The 20,524-nt window shown below is 37.3% G+C and overlaps 1 protein-coding gene across 2 annotated transcripts in view; it reads left to right on the plus strand.

The window, feature by feature from the left end:
• The window catches only part of UVRAG (UV radiation resistance associated), a 327,753-nt gene that overhangs the window by 201,353 nt on the left and 105,876 nt on the right, over positions 1–20,524 (plus strand). The window lies entirely within an intron of this gene.

Here is a 20,524-nt window from a genome sequence, read left to right on the forward strand (position 1 = left end):
GCGACATGCATGCAATAGTGGCCTTACAGAAAGCATTCTGAAGTATTCCCTCTCTTCTTCTTTCCTGGAAGAGTTTGAGGTTTGCTGTTAATTCTTGTTTTAAATGTTTGTTAGAATTTACCAGTGGAGCCATGTGATTTTGCACTTTTCTTTGTTGGGAGGTTTTTGATTAGTGTTTCAATTATAGGTCTGTTCATATTTTTTATATATTCTTAACTCAGTTTAGATAATTTGTGTGTTTCCAAGAACAATACCATTTCATCTAGGTTATGTAATTTGTTAGTGATAGTTGTTCATAGTATTATTTTATAATCCTTTTCATTTCTGTAAGATCTTTAATGATGTCTATTTTCATTTCTAATTTTAGCTGTTTGAGTCTTTTATTTTCTTATTGATGTGAAAAACTGATCTAGAATAAGAATTGATGGATCTTTTCAAAGAACTCGCTTTTTTATTTTGTTGATTTTATTATTTTTGTATTCTCTTTTATCTCCACTCTAATCTTTATTATTTCCTTCATTCTGCTAGCTTTGGGTTTCATTTTCTATTACTTAGAGGTAAAGTTAGGTTACTGATAGGAGAGCTTTCATTTTTAGTGTCAATGTTTATATCTTTCAGCTTCTACTTCCACAATAAATTGTGGCATGCTGCATTTTTATTTTCATTCATCTCAAACTATTTTCTAATTCCCCCATGTGATTTCTTCAGTTAACCCATTGGTTTTAAAAGGGTTTAGTTTTCACATTTGTGAATTTTCTAGTTTTCCTTCTGTTATTGAACTCTAGTTTAATTCCATTGTGATGGAGAAATAGATAGTTTGTATGAGTTCAGTATGTTTAAATTTATTAAGACTTGTTTTGTTGCCTAATATATGGTCTGTCCTAGAGAATGTTGCAGACATATTTGAGAAGAAACTATCTTCTATTGTTAGATGTAATGTTCTATGTATGTGTTAGTTTGGGTTCGTTTATAGTGTTGTCAAGTCTTAGATGTCCTTATTGATGTTCTGTCGAGCTATACAGTCCATTATTGAAAATGGAGTGTTAGACTCTCCAACTATTACTGTAGGACTATTTCTCCTTCAATTCTGTCAGTGTTTGCTTCTTTTATTTGGGGGCTCTGTCATTTGGTGCGCATGTTTTAAGATACTGTTTCTTGATGAACTATCCCTTTTATCATTATATAATGAACTTTTTTGCCTCTTGAAACAAGTTTGACCTAAAAACTATTTTGCCTGATATTAGCATGACTTCTCAGCTCTCTTTTGGTTACTGTATTTGGGAGTATCTTTCCCATCTTTTCTCTTTGAACGTATTTGTGTCTTTGGATCTAAAATGAGTCTCATAGGCAGTATATAGTGGATCATTTTAACTCCTTTCTGCAGATCTTTGCCTTTTGATTGGAGAGTTTCCTTTACTTCTGTTTAACATAATTTGTGGTATAAAAGGACTTCCTTCTGCCATTCCCCAACCCCCACCCCCCGTATTTCTTAGACCTTTTTTTGGGCCTCATTTTCCTCCATTACTGCCTTTTTTTTTTCTTCATTGATTTTTTGTAGTGTACCATTTTGATTCCCATCTCATTTCTTTTTCAGTGTATTTATGATATTTTCTTATTGGTGACTCTGGGATTACAGTTAACATTTCTATAACAGTCTACTTTGAAGTAATAGCCACGTAGCTTCATTAGTACTGGAGAAGGAAATGGCAAACCACTCCAGTGTTCTTGCGTGGAGAATCCCAGGGACGGGGGAGCCTGGTGGGCTGCTGTCTATGGGGTCGCATAGAGTCGGGCACGACTGAAGTGACTTAGTAGTAGTAGTAGTAGTAGTAGTAGTAGTAGTAGTAGCTTCATTAATATGTAGAAACTCTGCTCCTCTATGCCCCTGTCCCCTCACCTTTAGGTTCTTGTTGTCACTGATGACATCTTGATGCACTGTGTGCCCGTACTGCTGTCTTCTTAGTTTACCTGTGTAGTTATCTTCACTGGAGACCTTTGTTTCTTTGTTCAGTTTCAGGAACTGTGTAGTGTCCTTTCATTTCAACCAGAAGGCCTTAGCCTTCACCTCTTATAGTAAGCCTATCAGTTAGCCAGAGGTGAAAGCCTAGGGTCTTCTCAGGTGTTTTCTGAGCATGCATTGTGTTCTGGAGCATGTATACAAAATCTTTTGTATTTTTAAAATCTTTTATCTATTTAATTTTTATTTCGTATTGGAGTGTTGATTAACAATAGTGTGTTAGTTTCATATGCACAGCAAAGTGATTCAGTTAAACATATACATGTATCTATTCTTTTTCTAATTCTTTTGCCACTTAGGTTATTACAGAATTCTGAACAGATATACCTACAAAATACAGTAGGTCCTTGTTGGTCATCTGTTTTAAATACAGCAGGGTATACATATCATTCTCAAACTCCTAATCTATCCCTCCCCTGACCCTTCACCCCTGGTAACCATAAGTCTGCTCTCTGTGAGTCTGTTTCTGTTTTGTAAATAAGTTCATTTGTATCAGTCTTCCAGTTCAGTTCAGTTCAGTCACTCAGCCGTGTCTGACTATTTGCAACGCCATGAATCGCAGCATGCCAGGTCTCCCTGTCCATCACCAACTCCCAGAATTCATTCAAACTCATGTCCATTGAGTCGGTGATACCATCCAGCCATCTCATCTTCTGTCGTCCCCTTCTCCTCCTGCCCCCAATCCCTCCTGCATCAGGATATTTTCCAACGAGTCAACTCTTTGCATGAGGTGGTCAAAGTATTGGAGTTTCAGCTTTAGCATCAGTCCTTCCAATGAACACCCAGGACTGATCTCCTTTAGGATGGACTGGTTGGACCTCCTTGCAGTCCAAGGGACGCTCAAGTGTCTTCTCCAACACCAGAGTTCATTCTTTAAGATTCTTCATATAAGCTATATCATAAGATAGTTGTCTTTGTCTGACTAACATCAGTTAGTATAGTAATCTTCATGTCCATCCATGTGGCTACAGATGGCATTATTTTATTCTTTTTTATGGCTGAGTAATAGTCCATTGTTATATGTACTATATTTTCTTTATCCATTCATCTGTCAGTGGATATTTAGGTTGCATCTATATCTTGGCTATGGTAAGCGATGATGTGATGAACATTGCAGTGCATGTATCTTTTCAAGCCATGTTTTTCTCTGGATATACGTTCAGGAGTGGGATTGCTGAATCATATGGCAATTCTGTTTTAGTTTTCTGAAGAATCTCCTTACTGTTTTGCCCAGTGGCTGCACCCACTTACATTCCCACCATAACTTCTGATTCCACAGTGTACTTTTGAATACACTAATTTCTGAAAGAAGTTCTCCCCAGCTGTTCCTCCCAGACTAGACAGTCTGTTGTGTGTCTCAGCCTTAATCTTTTGCCTAAGGAAGTAGTTAGGTTTGTTTGTTTGCCTTACTTCTTGAACATTGTCCTGTTTTTACTCTCTGAGTGAGTTCTGACTAGGCAAAACAAAGGCAAGTGCCTTGCATTCATCCTTCAGGTTGCCCCCAGACAAGTTAGGACAAACCAACACAAATTTTTTACTGTGCTGGTAAAAAAAATAAGATCTGCTCTGCTCCCTTAAGAACCAGGAGTCAGGGCCTCACCCTGGCAGTCTGCTGTCTGTAGGACCACTGCTGAGCTCCAGAGGAGGTGAGGGACAGGATAAGTAAAAATACTGCAAAGTGTTCCTTCTAATTTTGAGTTTCCTTTTTCTTGATCGATTGTTCAGCCAGTTGTGAACCTTTGATGGACAGTTTTTGCTTGATTTTCTTTTTTTCAGTGTTTCTCTAGGGGGACAAGTCCTTTGATCTACTTTACCATTTTTGCTGATATCATTCCATTTGTTCTTGTAATGATGAAAAATACTACTTATAAGGGATGAAGGGATCCCCTAGGGGATTTTAAGAGAGAATACCATAAGCAGATATATCTTTCACAAAGATAACCTTATAGTTTTGTGGAGAATGCCCACCCCTCCCAACTATCTCTTGGCTCCATATTAATAAAATTATGTATCTCTCCAGATTTTTATCAAATTTGCTCTTGATGATCTACCTTAAAATAATAGTTTTGTAGGAAATTACTTTGGGAGTTTGAAGGAGGGTAACTCCTCAGAATGATAAATACTCTTTCTCCAGGTCAGCTGTGCACTTTAATTTGTGAAGGAGCAGCTCAGCATGTGGGCACTCCTTGTAGTGTATGCTCCAGTGTGAGTAGTAGTGATGATTTGTTTATTGACTGAGTGATTTTCCTAAGCAGTCTGGGAAGGCCAGTTAGATTTAGGTGATTACATTGCTCTTTTTTTTCCCCCTTTGGCAGCCAGGAGAACCACAGAAATTGCTTTTTAGTGAATGAATTTTATATTCTACCTCTGTCTTCCCCATTTTACTGAAACAAAAAATGTATTTTATTGATTCTAATGTAAGTACTTTTGACATCTTACTAATATTGCTAAAAATGAGATACATCTTCCAATTAATGACATGATAGATAACGGTATTTTATCATATAAAAAAATAAAAAATGATATTTTTATCTTTTCTTATTGGTACATAAGTTAATAATTCAGTTCACAGTTGATGTCTTATATTTTATGAACTGTCAAATATTTTCCTCTGGGGCAGTAAAGCACCTCAGATGCTTTTTGGAACAGCATCGATGTGTAAATGTATCTCTAAATACAAGTGCATTTATTAATTATGGTTGTTGATTGAATCAACGTTTCAGTTATTAGCCTGGATCACTGAAAGAGTGTGTTGATTTTGATGTGAACTTTTCCAGGGTATTAGGTAGAATCAGGTCTTCTTGAGAAAATAGGAATTAAATGATACATTGGACAAATTATATTTAATGTAATAGGCCTAGGAATCCTCAGCTTCTGCCCTCTCTGATTACCTGTTTCTGCTCGCTATGGGCATGCGATACATTAGGGTTGAGAGCCCTGTTTAGCTAGTTTCACTAAACTAGGTTTTTTCCCTTTGTCTGGTCTGTTTGAAGCCCAGGTCTGGACTGACGCCTTGCCTAAACCATTACTTATGCACCTGCACACTGTAAAGGGGAACTCTGCAATCTTTGCTGCATTTCATTTTGAGGCTCAGACCACAAAACACAAAGGAATGTAGCCATAGTCCAGCTGCAATGTTCTTTTACCCCTTATTTCTTTTTTCACTGAGGACTGAAAAGTAGATTTTAAAGTGATTTTTGAAATAAAATGCATTGGTCGTCGTTATTTCACTCCTATTACCTAATATTAGGTAATACATTCACAATAGAGCAGTGAAACAGTCATTGAGCTAGGACATAGCTGGTCAGAGCATTTGGCTTTTTCAAGTCCTCAAAAGATGTCTGACATTTTTTTTTGTTTTATTCTCAGAAGGAGAAATAGGGAGTGGTGTAAATTGGCAGGCACTTTTGAAACTTCCTGGCCTGTCCACCACAAGGTTTTTACAGATCTCTAAGAGCTGGTCAGCTCTTTTCCTCTAGTGGAATTATTGAAACTGAGAGAAATGTTAGTGCTGCTTTTCCCATTTCATGGATATTTTTGTGCTTATGTTTATTCCAATGGAAGATCTTGACTAAAAGGCCAGGAGTTGCCTTTTTTACCTGATTGATTCTGATTTCTTTTAAAAACAGAAAAAATTCTAGAGTACAAAGAAATTGTGATATATCCAAAATCAGATATTCATGGGCCCAGACCATAGTCACTGCATATGGATCTCCTGCTCATGAGAGAAGGAATAGTCTATTTTAATGATCTACCACCTTTTTTTGTGAGTGGGTGCATGTGGCGATCATGCATACTTATCTATAAAGGAACTGGCTGGACAGGTCCCCAAGTCTGTGACTTGAGCCCCCTTGCAGCCACCTGGGCATATCTGGATCTTTATGGATATTTATCTTCCCCTTCAGCATAACCAGGTTGCATTTTGTCTGAGGGGAAGGGACAAAGAAATTTGCAAGTGGCAGTGATCAGACTGATTCCTATCTCTGTATTCCTACAGCCTATCTCTTGACCTGGTAACACTGACCTGTTAATAAATGAATGAGAATTTTTTCTAGTGGCATCTCCTTGAATCAGTTAAAATACTTTGAATGTTATTTGCATAAGTAGCAAATTCTCCATGGAGAAGGCAATGGCATCCCACTCCAGTACTCTTGCCTGGAAAATCCCGTGGATAGAGGAGCCTGGTAGGCTGCAGTCCATGGGGTCGCTAAGAGTCGGACACGACTGGGTGACTTCACTTTCACGCATTGGAGAAGGACATGGCAACCCACTCCAGTGTTCTTGCCTGGAGAATCCCAGGGATGGGGGAGCCTGGTGGGCTGCTGAATACGGGGTCGCACGGATTCGGACACGACTGAAGTGACTTAGCAGCAGCAGCAAATTCTCCATAGCCATAGTGACTGGCCCTTGGGATTTCATTGGCATGTATTGAAGGCATAAATGTTTTCACACTGGTGTTATTTTCATACAGCTATAATTCTGACTCCTCACTTCTTTTTTTTATGTGCTTAATGCATACTTAAACACCCATGGACACATCTTACATTAAAAATTCTTTCCTGTAAACATTTTCAGCTTCTGTTTGCTAATCAAGCTGTTTTAATGTGAAGAGTTCAGAAGTGGTCACCATTTTCACTAAATTGCCATATTTGCTTTCATGGTGTCCAGTTAAATTGGATTACCTCCTTCCAGAAATGGGAGATTTTCACATCATGCTTAGGCTTAAATTCTGTGGCTTTAATTTTTAAGTCTTCTTCTGTTTATCCTATAAATTAGAACACTCTTTGTAACCTTTCATCTTCATTTTATTATAGGTTGTTCTTCAGATGCTGGCATTTAAAGTACTCAGGAACTCAGACCTCAGATCTTTAAATTGAACAATGATTGTTACAACTTGAGGCAGTGGGTGAACCAAATGCTGTGGTTTTCTATTTTTTTCTTGTTGTGCAACTTAGAAGTATAATCAAACAAATATTTTTCAGGGTGACTAACTGAAATGAATAGAATTATTAGTTCTTTCAGGTGTTCCACTTGATTACAGAAATGTGTCCTAAGCTGAAAAATTGCCCTTCATGTGAAAGCTTTCCCAAATGTCTTCAGTCCAGCTCCATTGTAACTACCTAAGGGTATACCGTAAAACAGAAATAGAAGGGAAAAAATGTTTCTGTACCTGCTGAATTATAGACATTGTGTTTTAGAACCAGACAAAATATTCCTAGGTCGTATGATTCAACCCATCATTGCACAAATGAAGAAAGAGGTTGAACAATGAAGTAAGGACATACATGACGTTAACTAAGCCTTCACTTTGATCTGTTCCACTGAGGAAATGAAGCCCAAGAGATGGTATACCAGTTGTAAGTGAAGTATTTTTAAGCAAACATCTTTTGGAGATGGAAGGGCTTCCCCGGTGGCTCAGTAGGAAAGAATCCTCCTGCCAGTGCTCCCTGGGTGGGGAAGAGCCCCTGGAGAAGGAAATGGTAACCCACTCCAGTATTCTTGCCTGGAGAATCCCATGGACAGAGGAGCCCGGCAGGCTGTAGTCTGTGAGGTTGCAAAAGAGAGAGTTGGACATAACTTAGTGACTAAGCAACAATGACAGAGGAGATGGAAGAAGTGTATTTATCAAAAAGGGGCTATTTGTGAGACTGAAGTACCCCTTTCCTTTTTAGGGAAAGCTCACTGGTGAAAAATGCCTTGATGTAAATTCCTGTATATTATGTGGAGTTCCCATGCTAAGTTCTTATTGAAAACATTAATTATTTAAATCTTATTTATCTGTTGGTTCACTTTGACATTTTTTTTTCTCTAAAAGGTACAGTGCACAATGCTTCTCTTTTCTTCTCCCTTTCCTCAATTTATTTAAACTGGGCAGTTTTTTGTTCATTTTTTTTTTTAATTTCTAATCACTTAAGGCTTTGAAGTTACATTGGGACTTCACGTCTAATCAAGAGTGACTGGGGAAATGTCCTCCTTTCTTGGTTCACCTGGCATAATATCTGTGGCAGTAGGTTATCATGAGCTTTAAATGAAGCACAGTGCTTGGCACATAGAAGATGCTCAATAAAATTTTCCAATTACTGTTACCTATACATTGAGCTTTGCAACAGGAATTCCAGGCAGCTGTGTAATTTCTTTTTCCTTTTTTTTCCCCCACTAATTCTAGGTGCTTAAAGGGAAAGTTGACCTAAGAAAAGATTGTTGTTGTTAAATCGTGTTTGACTTGACTCTTCCGAGACCCCATAGACTATAGCCCACCAGGCTAGACTCCTCTGCCCATGAGTTTCCCAGGCAAGAATACTGGACTGAGTTGCCATTTCCTTCTCTAGGGGATCTTCCCGACCCAGGGATCAAACCCATGGCTCCTGCATCAGCAGGTGGATTCTCTACCACTGAGCCACCAGGGAAGCCCAGGAAAAGGTTAAGGAAAATTTAAAATGCAGGCCCCATAGCATAGTACTAGATTTTGTTTTCTAGAAACACCAGGAGGTACATCATCTTTCCGTCAGTGGTGTGAATGGAGAGGACTAATGAAGTTTCCCAGAACACAAGGGAAAAAAAAACTATTGCAGATGTTAAGGCTTGTCTCTTTTTCGTCACCTACTCAGGGAGTTTACTGCCTTATTTACACTAATGAGTCAAGTAAATGTCTGTGTTTCGAACCCATCAGTATAGTAAACGCTGAAGCCCTTATTCTTAAAAAGAAATGTGGATCATGTTCAAATAATTCAACAGTTCCCAACCCGGCCCTCTACTTACTCTTTTTAGTCTTGTCCCAGAGTACTCTCTGTTCCTGACCTGTGCTTCAGTCAAACTGTTGCTTTCTAAACACATCACATTATTTCCCACTTGATACTCTTTGTCCTTACTAGTCTACTTATCTAGAATGCCTTCCCTGGCCATCTCTAGGATCATAATTGTGGTTGTACTTAAAGCCTTTCCCTTATTAAAAATTTTCCTCATAAAGTCTTTCTTAATTCCCCATAGTTTGATGGACTGTAATAGCCTTCTGTAATCCTATGAAGAATTCTCTCTATATAGTACCTCAGAAATGAACTATGTTGATATATGTTCTCATTTCTTTTTAACAGCAATTCAGTGATACAAGTATTTGTTTTATTCTTGTCTGAAATATTTTCAGTGTAGAAACTGCATCTTACTTGGCACGAAACTCATTCCATTGCCTTACCGAGAGCCTTGTATTGTGTAAACACTCAATAAATATTTTTTTGAGTTGAATTAGGAGAGCAAAAGGGATGTTACTTTTGCAAATGCTATTAAGTAATCTGACACTCCACGTTCTAGCCCATAGTTTTAACTCTAGATGCTCTGGCCAGGACAACCCTTATTTCATACACTCCCTTAGGACCGAGAAGCTATTAACTTCAGTGCCTGTTGTAATCCAAGGCACAGGCAGCAGTGCTGATGGGGTTATGTTTAGGAGTGAGAGCAAAGAGTGTGTTTTAAATGAAGAATCCCCATGGAAATTTAGGCAGGAGAGATCAACAGAATAAAAATGCAGAAGGTGGTTGCTGGGTGAAACAGGAAATGAACACCTTATGAAGATTAGGCATTCCACTGAGAGAGGGGAAATGTAGAAAACGAGTCGAAAGTAATTGTGCAGCCATTTCATCGCCGATACTTGAGAGCACACTGTTGGGTGTGTTGTTTTTAATGAAGTGTGCTTTTATAGTGCTGATGTTATTATCTGGATGAGGAAGTCTTCTCTAGTATTATTGTCATCTCAGCTTTCTGCAACCAACTAAATTAAAATACAGTAATGTAATGAGTCAGTGGAATAAAAAAGAAAACCAGATGACTCTGACATGTGACCCAAAGTTGAACTTACTGCTTTTCTGGTTCACAGTGTATTCCAGTCAGAGTAAAGAGGTTCGATGTAATGCTTTGGAGAAAAAGGGAAGGTAGAGGAATAATATATTTAGTTAATCGTGGGCTATGTCATGGGTTAAAGATTGCTACATTATTAGAATATCTGAGATCAGTGTTTCTCAACAGGAGGTCCCCAGAGCCTCACTGAGTTCTCCAGGTAGCATGGATTGGCCTTCTCCAGTCTGTTATTATTGTGTATCATATGACAGCATAGATGCTTTGGGTTCTGATATGAATTAATCATTTACTCTAATAAATAAGACTTTATTGATAGTACACTGGGGCTTCCCTGGTACTTCCCTGGTGGCTCAGCTGGTAAAGAATCTGCCTGCAGTGCGGGAGACCTGGGTTTGTTCCCTGGGTTGGGAGGATCCCCTGGAAAAGTGAATGGCTACCCACTCCAGTTTTCTGGCCCAGAGAATTTCATGGACTGTATAGTCCATGGGGTCACAAAGAGTGGGACATGACTGAGCGACTTTCAAAAGAGACTGCATTGAAAGTAGCTCTTTCTTTCCTGCAATTCTTTTGTGTGTGTGTGTGGCTGTGCTGGGTCTTGGTTGCTGCGCACAGCTTTCTCTAGTTGTGACGAGCAGAGGCTGCTCTTTGGTTGTGGTGGGTGGGCTTCTCATTGCGGTGGCTTCTCTTGTTGCAGAGCGCGGGCTCTAGGTGTGCGGGCTTCAGTCGTTCCCACGTGTAGGCTCAGTAGTTGTGGCACATGGGCTTAGTTACCCCGTGACATGGGGAATCTTCCCAGAACAGGGATTGAACCCCTGCCCCCTGCATTGGCAGGCAGATTCTCATCCACCAGACCACGAGGGAAGTCCTCCTTTAATTCTTATGTTTGATTTTTGGTAGGCAAGCAACAAGGGATATGAGGATAATTATATCAAGTCAGAAAGTTTGGATTAAATGATTTGTGGAATCTTTTGGTTTCCTGAAGAAGAAAATGATAGAAGGAGTAAGAAAATTATTTTTAGGTAGATATGAACTATTTTAACTTCCCAAAGTATCTTATGATAATAGTTCTGTAGACAGTTTTCTAGGGGTAACATTTATGTCCTGGACAATAGTACATTATGCAACAAAGTAATATAATTCTTTGAACCACATAGTTCTATTCACTGCCATGTTTTATACCTCTCCCTACAATAATTTAGTTATAAGATCACCAAATGTAACCTCTGAATCAGATTAAATAATCAGTTGATTTTCAGAGTGTTTTTCTTCTCTAATTCCTTGAAAAATTGATATGAAACTTAATTCACATATAGTTAAATCACAAGAGATAAATTACAAAAGGTGACATCACTGAAGTCAAACCATACGTGGAGGCCTAGTACATATTTGTCACTGCACAAGATTCTGGCATTAGGTAAAATTACTCAGCTGTCAAAGTGGTATCAGGGATGGAGAGCAAGTCAGTAGACAGTTATCCTCAGCATTCTAAGGCTCATGTTAGAAATACATGGGGTTGAGTAGTCAGCAAAAGTATGTTTTAGGAAGTGGCCCTAAATGGCTGAGCCAGTGAGTGTGGAAGAGACTTGGAAGCTGCCCAAGCAGACTAAATAACAGCAGAAACACACATACCCGGCACAAGTAGGTATTGCACCTTTCCATTGATCAAAGCATCCAGTTTCTCACTCAGCCTGGTGAATGACTTCACTGTACATTGCTCTGCAGTTTTCTCTTAGGCATAAATAAAAGAAACATCAATTAATAATTCAATCCTTAGTGGACATAAAAATGAAAATTACTTTCAAAGATGATTAGGTTTGAGTGTTTAAATATCAGTATACAGATATTCATTTATTCAGAGCATAGTAATATATAAAGTGTTCTGGATCACAGAGTGGTTATAATAAATATGTGACTACTTTGACTTAAACATATATTCACTTCCATGTATAATTCTTTAACAGGGATAAACTATATTGCACGTAAATAATAAAAGTATTCTAAACTTAAGAAAGGAGAAACCGTGGCTTCCCACTTTCACTTTTCTGAAAGAACTGTGGTGTCAGACGTATCTTGAACCAGTTTATTTCACCTCACTAGTCTCAGTGTGGGCTTCCCTTGTGGCTCAACTGGTTAAGAATCTACCTGCAATTCAGGAGACCTGGGTTCGATCCCTGGGTTGGGAAGATCCCCTGGAGAAATGCAAGGCTACCCACTGCAGTATTCTGGCATGGAGAATTCCGTGGACGGTATAGTCCATGGGGTGGCAAAGATTTGGACACGACTGAGAGGCTTTCACTTTCACTAGTCGCCGTGTACTCATCTGAAAATGAAGATAATGGCTTTAGAGAAATGTGAAGAATTAAAGAGGGAATTTATATAAAATTACCATTGCAAATAATAGTCACTCAGTAAATATTTATATATTGAGTGATAATAGTAAGTAGAAATGAGAAATTTGAAAAGCCCATACCTTCTGATTCAGAAAAGATCTCTTTATAAATCACAGAAACATACAGACCTTAATATGGGAAATGAGTCATATATTTAATTTCATTTTTTAAACTTAACTGTAGCAAAAGAAGACAAAATAGAAAGATAAGCCACTTATCAGGAGAAGAGATTTATGTCACAAAGATTTAACCAAGGATCGGTATTCAAGATACATAAGAAGAACCTTTATATATTAATACGAAAAGGAGCAGTCAACTGCATAGTAATATGGACATAGTATACTAGGAAACTGTTACAGAAGAACAAAACCTGAATTTCTAATAACATAAGAAAAAATTGCTCGGTCTCACTAGTGATCAGGAAAATGCAAATTAACTCCACAAGAGAACCATTTCACATCAATCAACCTGGCCAAAAAGAGAATGTCTGTTTAGTACTTAATTTGGTGAGCATATAGAAGAAAAGGAACTTTCATCTGTTGTGAGAGTTTCAGTTAGTTTGTATATTTCAGAGGACAGTTTGATAATAGAGTTAAATCTGCACAAACCTTTCTCAACCTAACAACCTCACTCCTGCTTATATATTAGATTCTTGAGTAGCTTTTACATTTATGTAGTCTACTAATATTTATTGTGTCTATTTTATATAGATAATTATTCAAATTATTTCTTGGTTACTTCAGTTATTCTATATTGGAGTTATTCACAATTATATAGCTAGTATTTAATTTTTTTTAAGTGCCTGTATCCTTTTGTACTATTCCTCTCAGGGTCTCTACTACAGTGAAACATTATTTTCTATTTTTCTTAAAGCTACTTTCTTTAAGATTAGAATATGTGTTGCTTTGTATACAGCTTCTCCTTTCTCATTCCTTGCACAGGGTTGATGCAGTGGGTTTTTTTTTTAATTCATATCATTTCATACATCAGTTCTTGACTCATATTCATTTATGCAAGTAATTTTCTGTATTTCCTTTTGAGCAAATACTGATGATAATCATGCCTCAAATTTTGAGTGCTACTGATTTATATTATTGGAAACCTTTTTAAAACTTAGAATTAATTCTTCCCATACTGCTTGTTAGTAGCTCCCATTAATATAAATGATGACTCCCAGGTTCGTGATGTGGCGAGTCTAGTGATGAAAAATGCAGAAGTGTTAACTGTAGTTAGTTATAGAAATTTACTGCTGTAAGTTAATTAAACACCAGTAAGCAACAGGAGCATTTCATTTAATTTGTGTAAATGTAAGGTTGGTAACCTGCTGAGAAGTGGCAAGTCTCTTGGAGTTTGATTGTCAGCTATACTAAACTTTTTAAAATGTGTAGATGATGACTGAATTTATTGAGACAACTTCTGTTGTAAGATATCCCATAGAGGGGATATTTATTTTTGAGTGTGCAGTAGCATAATTTTGTCATTTCTGACTTTATGGTTACTAGAGGGAAAACTTTTTAGAATTCACCTCCTAATACTGAATTCGCTAAATCAGGTTCAGTGTGAGAGAGTCAGGATTTTCTTTTATGATTTTTCTGGTTCGTATATGATTTGTGATCTCTGCATAAATCACAAAATGAGAGATTCATAAATTGGTTAAAGAGGAATTTGGTAAATAGCGTTAAAGTTTTCCTTCAGAGACTTCTAGGAGAGATGCTAAGCAACATTCCATCCTAAGGGGATACAGGTTGTCACATTTAGTTGGAGAAGTTTCTCTTCTCATGTTGTATCATTCGGGGGAGCCTGTCTGTCTTTTTAATATGCAATTTGGACTAGTATTTGTGCTATCAAATTCAATATGGTTGAATCTAGAGATTGTCCTACTGAGTGAAGTAAGTCAGAGGAAGACAAATACAATAACACTTATATATGGAATTCTGAAAAAAGGGGAGGGGGGTTCATGTTTGGGAACTCATGTACACCCGTGGTGGATTCATGTCAATGTATGGCAAAACCAAAACAGTATTGTAAAGTAAAATAAAATTAAAATTAAAAATTAAAAAAATTAAAAAATAAAATTAAAAATTAAAAAAATTAAAAAATAAAATTAAAAAGGGGGTCCAAATGAACTTATCTACAAAACGGAAATGGAGTTACAGATGCAGAAAACAAACTTATGGTTACCAGGGGATGAGAGAGATATATTGGGAGATTGGGACTGACATATGCACACTGCTGCTGCTGCTGCTGCTGCTGCTAAGTCGCTTCAGTCGTGTGCGACCCCATAGACGGCAGCCCACCAGGCTCCCCCGTCCCTGGGATTCTCCAGGCAAGAACACTGGAGTGGGTTGCCATTTCCTTCTCCAGTGCATGAAAGTGAAAAGTGAAAGGGAAGTCACTCAGTCGCGTCTGACTCTTTGCAACCCCATGGACTCCAGCCCACCAGGCTCCTCCGTCCATGGGATTTTCCAGGCAAAAATACTGGAGTGGGGTGCCATCGCCTTCTCTGCATATGCACACTACTGTATGTAAAATAGATAACTGATAAGAGCCTACCGTATAGCGCAGGGAATTCTAGTTAGTACTCCGTAATGCTCTGAGAAAAGAATGTAAAAAGAGTGGAACTATGTCTAGGTATAACTGACTGGCTTTGCTGATTGACAGCTGAAACTAACACAACATTGTAAATCAACTATACTCCAACAAATTTTTAAAAAAATACTAATTCAGAAAGTTCATAGTATCAGAATTATAAACAGTGAAATTAACCTGCTCACCTGTTCACTCATTCTTCAAATGTTTAGCAAGTGTATCCTGCCCAACAGACATTTTTCTAGGTATTTGAATTACAGTAATGAGCAACATCAAGAGTTAAAACCATCTTTTTTTCTTTTTAAAATAAATGTTTAGTTTAAAATCAATTCTGTAAGGGCTAGATGTTTTTATACAGCAGATACAGACTAAGAGAGTGTATTATCTCAGCTTATTATCTAATTTGTGTTGGTCCTTTTATTCAGTAACACTCCTTTCTTTACCTGGTATGCCCTTGTCTTAGGACCACATTGCAAGATTCATCCCTGGGAGAGCGGGGGGAAAAAAAATCTGATTTTGAACAGAGAAAGATATGGCTGGTTGATTGTGGTTTGTGATGAAATTAATTTCAACAGCCATTTTGTCACTAAGAGTAAAGACCCAATTATTAACTAGATAGTACTTTTAAAAGTTTTAGGACCAACTTACAAATTACTAACTGAGAATATCTATTTTAGTTTTTTGGCTTTCAAATGAAAATAACATGATTATGCTTAAATGACCCAGTATTCACTCCCTGTAAAAATACACTGACATCAGGACCTGTTTGTTTGACAAGATTAATTCAGAGGAACAATAGTGTTTACTCACTCAAAACTAGCCAATGAAATAAAAGCTATAAATATTAAATTATCAGTGATTCATTGTTATCAATGTTTCACTCATGGGTGTACCTGAGTGTACATGTGTATACAAAGAGCAACATCAGATAATCCTAGAAAAACATCCATTCCTAGAACTCAGATAATCATCATGTTCACCAGATGTCTTTTGAGGAAAAGATTCCTCTTTTCTCTATTGTGTTTCAAACACTTGAACTCCTGGAAGACACTAAAAATCAATGTGAGTACAGATACACTTGAAGATTGCCCAATCTCTGTCTTCATCTAAGAATCATACATACTGAAGGTTAAATTGTTTATAGCTCTTTCAGTCATCTCTTTTACTACTTTAATCTTTTATAAAATATCCTGACGGTAGGAAATCCAAAGGGGATAATCCATGGATATACAAAGGAAAAAAAGTCAAAAAATAGGAGAATATACGTCTAAGGAAATAATGATATTTTTAAAAGGACTTCTAAAAATTTCAGAATTTCAAAAAACAAAGGAGGAAATAGCATCCAAAAAGAAAAAGAATGAGTCTATGAGACAGAAAAAGGTAGTTGTGACTCGTAAAACGTAGAAAAAATATTTTAAAACCTTCATAAATAGTAGACTAGACACACTTGAGAAACTTTGTGAACAGTAAAGTAGAAATGAAAACATCACCCATTATGCAGTCCAAAGAGATAAAAGAGATATATGAAGCAAATTATAGGGCATAGGGGTTAATAGAAAAGTGTCAACATGGATCTAATAGGGATCCCAGGAATAGAGATTAGGGGGAATGGCAGTGAAGAAGTATTATTTAAAAGTGGCTGAGTAAGAAAAATAGAGGAAATTATGACAACAAAAAAGGAGACACTTATAGATACAGTAGAGATTGAAAAATCATTATATACTATGGACAGCTTTTAATAAGAGTGGAAATTTTTAGAAATATAACAAAATTGATTTATAAAGAGATGGAAAACAGAATACGACCTGTCTTCAGAGTCTCATAGAATAGATAACTGGTTGTTGTTGTTCAGTCACTAAGTTGTGTTGGACTCTTTGTGACCCCAGGAACTGCAACATGCCAGGATTCCCTTTTCTTCACTATCTCCTGGAGTTTGCTCAAATTCATGTCCGTTGAGTCAGTGATGCCATCTAACCATCTTATCCTCTGTAGCCCCCTTCTCCTCTTGCCCTCAATCTTTCCCAGCATCATGGTCTTTTCCAGTGAGTCAGCTCTTTGCATCAGGTGGCCAAAGTATTGGAGCTTCAGCTTCAGCATTAGTTCATTCCAGTGAATATCCAAGGTTGATTTCCTTATCTGATTGGCTTGATCTCCTTAGTGTCCAAGGGACTCTCAAGATTCTTCTCCAGTACCACAGTTTGAAAGCATCGATTCTTCAGCACTCTGCTTCTCCATGGTCCAGCTCTCACATCCATACATGACTGCTGGAAAACCATAGCTTTGACTATATGGACCTTTATTAGCAGAGCGATGTCTCTGCTTTTTAATATGCTGTCTAGGTTGGTCACAGCTTTTTAAAAGCAAGCGACTTTTACTTTCATGGCTACGGTCACTGTCCAGAGTGATTTTGGAGCCCAAGAAAATAAAATCTGTCACTGTTTCCCCATCTATTTGCCATGGAGTGATGGGACTAGATGCCAAGATCTTAGTTTTTTAGAATGTTGAGTTTTAAGCCAGCTTTTTCAGTATCCTCTTTCACCCTCATCAAGAGGCTTTTTAGTTCCTGTTTGCTTTCTGCCATGAAGTGGTATCATCTGAAAATCTGAGGTTGTTGATATTCCTTCTGGCAGTCTTGACTCCAGCTTGTGATTCATCCAGCCTGGCTTTTCACGTGATACACTCTGCAAATAAGTTAAATAAGCAGGGTGACAATATACAGCCTTGATGTATTCCTTTCCCTATTTGGAATCAGTCTGTTGTTCCATGTCCAGTTCTAACTGTTTCTTCCTGACCTGCATACAGATTTCTCAAGAGGCAGGTCAGGTGGTCTGGTATTCCCATCTCTTGAAGAATTTTCCAGTTTGTTGTGATCCACACAGTCAAAGGCTTTGGCATAGTCAATAAAGCAGAAGTAGATGCTTTTCTGGAACTCTCTTGCTTTTTTGATGATCCAATGGATGTTGACAATTTGCTCTCTGCTTCCTCTGCCTTTTCTAAATCCAGCTTGTACATCTGGAAGTTCTTGGTTCACATACAGTTGAAGTCTAGCTTGAAGGATTTTGAGCATTACCTTGCTAGCTTGTGAAATGAGCCAAAGAATCTGCCTGCCAATTCAGGAGACTCAGGAGACATGGGTTCCATCCCTGGGTCAGGAATATCCCTTGGAGTAGGAAATGTCAACCCACTCCAATGTTTTTGCCTGGAAAATTCCATGGACAGAGAGGCCTGGTGGGCTAAATGGTCCATGGAATTGCAAAAGTATCGGCCATGACTGAGCAATTCACACACGTAGCAGTCTTTTTTTTTTTTTTTTTTGGCTACCCTGGTGGCTCAGACGTAAAGAATCTGTCTGCAATGTAGGAGACCTGGGTTCAGTCCCTGGGTTGAAAGATCCTCTGGAGAAGGGAATGGCTACCCACTCCAGTATTCTTGCCTGGAGAATTCCATGGATAGAGGAGCTTGTCGGGCTGCAGTTCATGGGCCACAAAGAGTCAGACATGAGCAACTAGATATCTGGACCAACACTGAAAATGTAGTATTAAAAAAAGAATCTTAAAAGTATCTATTAGTTAACACTAAAATAAGGAATACTTAGGTCGAAAACTGAGTGATGGCAATAACCTAAAGAGGCATGGTAAGCAAACTTCTGCCTTGAAGGCATTTAATAAACAACCCAATCAGGACAATATGAAAAACAAACTAATAGACAAATCAATTTATGGACAGAAATACAGAAATACAAATTAAAGTGCATGCAGGCTGAATCTAGCAGTTCAGAAGAGTCCATGGTTCAGCCTTAGAGTCTTCTACATCATTTATTTACTCATTAAGAGAAATATCATATAGTTGTTTTAGTAAATGCAGGAAAAGCATTCAATAAAATTCAACACTTATTTAGAAAGGCAATAATAGGTTTTGATTAGGAGCATAAACTGTGGAGCCACATGGCATCAGTTTTATTGTGTCCAGTTGGCAGAATTGAAAACAGCCCTCCAGTTCCCACTCTCCTGATAGACATGCCCTGTACAGTTCCCTCTCCTTGGGTGTGACAGGACTTACATAATGGAGTGAATGAATGGAATTAATATAATGGAATTTCACTCCCATGATGAAGGCCACTAATCATTTGAATTTTAAGTTAGTATTAAAGGAGATTATCTGGTGGGCCAGATCTGATCAGGTGGCCCCCCGAAAGAGCCTAGAGGTAGTGACAGATACTCCTTGCTAACCTGCAGACATGCAGACTGCTATGCTGTCAACTGCTTATGGAGCATGCCATGTGGCTAAGACATGAGGCAACCTGTAAGAGCAGAGAGTGAAATCCGCCTGATGGCTCACAAGGAACTTGCTCAGCCCTACAACCACAGGAACTAAATTCTGCTAACAAGTTGAGTGAGCGGAGAGAATGATGCTGAGCTATACATGAGAGCACAGCCTGGCCAATGTCTTGATTTTGTGCTTGTTAGATGTTGGGCAGAAAAGTCAGCTATGTTTTGCATGGACTTTTGACCTACAGAACATATGAGTAATAAATGAGTAGCTTTTTAAAAAATTTAGGTGTGATTAACCTATAACATTACATTAGTTTCAGATATACAATATAATGATTCAATATTTGTATATGCTGAGAATTAATCATTATAGTAAGGCTAGTTATCATCCATCACCATACAAAATTATGATTTTTCCCTTGTAATGAAAACTTTCAAGATTTATGATATATGTTTTAATCTGATAAGTGTTTTATATTTCTTTAAAACAGTAATAGGAAACTATTTCTTTAAAACAATAATAGGAAGCCACTACTCTATGTGACCTTGGACAGATTATTTGTCTCCCAATGCTTTATTGTCTGTAAAATGGAGATAATAATAGTACCCACCTGGTTAGGAGTCTGTGTGGATTAAATAAGCCAATATATGAAAAATATATGTGGCATTTAGTAAAGCCTCAAATGATTGCAAATAGTAGTATCAGTTGTTGTAAAACTAGAAAAAAACAATTTCCTTAAAATGATAAAGAATAGTTATCAAACCTATAGCAACTATTAGGTTAAATAATGGAACTATTTCCATGAAAGTCAAAAAGCAGATTAGGATGCTAATTATTATCTTTAGAATAAGACGTTATACTTGACATCCTGGTCTGTGTAATTAATAAAGAAAATAGATGAGGTATAAATATTTTAAATGGATAAATTTTACCAATATGAATATTATAATATAAAAAATGTGAGGGAATCTGTAAACTATTAGAATTAGAAAATTAGCACATTTGTTGGATATAAGATCAACATAAAAATTAATAAGATTTTATATACCAGTAATAACCAAATAGAAAGTGAGTACCATATGAGTACCTTGTGATATATTTAATAAAAATGTGAAAGACCTTTATCAATAAAAAATGTAAAGCATCATAAAAATGATAATGAAGGACATGAAAGATATAAATAAATGAATATATATATATATGTAGTTGGTTTAACTAGGTCGTCTGCTACTCTGATTTATGTGAAAGTATATCAGAAACTAATTTGGCTAAAAATAAATAGGATATTCAAGTACTTTTTGGAAACTGATTTTTTTTGTCCAGAAAATCATTGGAGATCCCTTTTTCCTACCAAGATGCAGTTAAAAAAAATTCCTTTTATAAGTTAATGAGTGAAAACTTTAGCATA

This window comes from Ovis canadensis, chromosome 15 (assembly GCF_042477335.2).
Source record: "Ovis canadensis isolate MfBH-ARS-UI-01 breed Bighorn chromosome 15, ARS-UI_OviCan_v2, whole genome shotgun sequence".
Classification (NCBI taxonomy): domain Eukaryota; kingdom Metazoa; phylum Chordata; class Mammalia; order Artiodactyla; family Bovidae; genus Ovis; species Ovis canadensis.